This window comes from Paramisgurnus dabryanus, chromosome 5 (genome assembly GCF_030506205.2).
Source record: "Paramisgurnus dabryanus chromosome 5, PD_genome_1.1, whole genome shotgun sequence".
NCBI classification, from domain to species: domain Eukaryota; kingdom Metazoa; phylum Chordata; class Actinopteri; order Cypriniformes; family Cobitidae; genus Paramisgurnus; species Paramisgurnus dabryanus.
Window position 1 is genome coordinate 5377278 of NC_133341.1, and position 2602 is coordinate 5379879.

Genomic DNA, 2602 nt, shown 5'->3' on the forward strand with positions numbered 1-2602 from the left:
TATTATACATTGACATGACAGTTATAAGTACATACTAAAACTAAATAGTCTAAAAAAGTCATCTGAACATATACATACATATTTCCCATATATATTTGTGGCGGCCCCTTCTCGTATGATTGCTTTTTGGAACTTTGCATATTAAATGATTGCATATTAATCTAGATCAGTGGTTCCCAACCTTTTTAGCCCTAAGTACCCCCACAGCCCTATTAGTAAGGCTCAAGTACCCCTTCATCGAAACTAAAACCAAGTTGTGTTTTAAAGACAATTAATTAGTAATATTAATTAATTAATTATAAATTAATTTTAAACATTAAAGTAAAAAGCACTGACTAATGAAGCATGTTTTTTTCAACAAACCACTATCATTGTTTGCATTTTATCAGCTCATTTGCATTTTAAAAGACACACCCAAAACGGCACATTTTGCTCAGGCCTACAAAATGGCCATTTTGACATGCTATAATTAATTATCTGTAGGGTGTTTTGAGATAAAACTTCACATATGGACTCTGGGAACGCCAAAGACTTATTTTACAAATTAAAAAATTTCATCATATTACCCCTTTAAGGGCCAGATTTACTAACAGTTTGCGCATTATGCGCAAACCATCATTTTGGCGTTAAAATAATGACTGAACTTACTAAAGACACGCAGTAGATATTTAGCTCTGAAAAGGTGTTATTTTTGCGACCTTATTGCATATGTATTTGCGAAAGTTTTCAACATTAATGCGATGAGAGTATTACATTTTTCCAGAGGATTGAGGAACATACTTTAAAAAATATATAGTTTGCCAAGCCATGCTATGTTTAATTTGCTGGAGAAAAGAGAAGGAGAAGTCACGAGAAGTCAAATCAGGTATTCTAAAACGTCTTTTACCCTTCATCTTTCGTCTTCCGGTTCTTAGTGTACTTTTACTTAGCTGGAATTTCACACTCCGCAGTCCGCATTTTCATTGCGATGTCCTGCCGAGGTCTCTTATTTGCGACCCTGTACTAATTTGCGCTGCTCTTAGTAGATTGCAATGGTCATTATAGAAATGTGCTTATGTCATTATTGTGCCTGTGTATTTTATTTGCGCCTTTGTAGTAAATCACACGCAAATGTTCCACTCCGGCGCATATTTGGAATTGAGCTCTCACGTCCTTTTTAGTAAATGCCCTAAATTTACTAAAATCTCAATTTAAGTTACTGATAATTAAAGTGTGCAAATAAGTTAAATTATTCTGTTCAAATGAAAAGAGAAAAAAAATGTGTTAAGACATTCTCTATAAATACAAAATATATCATACGGGACAAAATATGTTAGCAAAAAAAAAAGTTTTTTTTGCATCATTTAAAAATGCAATGGCAGCGGGAATGAATATTATAACAAAATTTGAACATTATTTATAGTTAATAAACTTTGTGTCTTTAGAAACTATTCTCTGATCGCTCTTAAATTGCGATTACTCTTGACAGCTAATTATATTAATGATAAGATTAAAGTTACAAAGTTGTCCTTTTTACAATGCTTTCCTCACAAAAATCAATCTTATGTAAATGACTGGACAAACGAAAGAAATTTTTATTAAAAGTAAATGAGATCAAAGCAAAATGTAAATCTTTTCGCGTACCCCCTGGAAACTCTTCACGTACCCCCTGGGGTACGCGTACCCCCAGTAGGGAATTACTGATCTAGATGACAAGTTTAAAGTCTTACTGTGCTTTCATACCGCCACCGGCGAGAGCGTCAAAGTGGCCGGAAGTCATTCATTTTCAATGAGAGCCGGCGGCGAGCTCTGTCGGGCAGCGGCGCGTCATGTACGGGGTGAGCGTCGAGGAGAGTTGAAATCAGCTCAACTTTATGGTAATGAGCTATGATGCGGTTCAGCGGCAACCAATACGAAGGTGGAAATGTTCGGCGGCAACCAATCGGAAGGGCGGAAACCTCTGCTTGAGAGGATTCCAGAGAATGCATTCGAGCGTCAGAGAGTCAACTACACCTTTTCTATAGCGTCGTTAGTAGGGCAGCTAGAGCTTTTTTTGATGCTCTCGCTGGTGGTGGTGTGAAAGCACAGTTAAGCAGCTATTGTTTAAAAAAGCTAGTATACTATAATAGTAGCCAGCACCTTTCTGTTTACGAATGTGATGTAATCACAAAAGGATGAATGACTTTTTCCAACAAAGATAATAAATCATTATAAGCTTCCCATTAAGGTTAGGGGACAGTTTTGAACACTTATATTGTTCTACTTATTCAATAACGGATTTTTGTTCATTTTTACCTAAAACAATGTTACGGATTGCAGCTTTGAATGTAGTCCTTAGCTCACATCTCAGATTGTTTTTCTTCTATATTAACATTTTACAAGGAAAACATTTTTTCAGTATGTGTTTCCTGGCTTCAAATCCATAACCTTTTGCATTGCTAACACAATGCTGTACACCTGACCTGATTCAACCATTAGTTTATGTTTTAAATATGGATATATCTATAACATTCTGGGACGGGTCTGAGGACAAGAGTTGAAAAACACTTAGTATCATTAAATTTGTTGCCATATTGTTCTGTTTTTTACACTGCTTTACCTTTTAAGACATTGCTTATTCTAA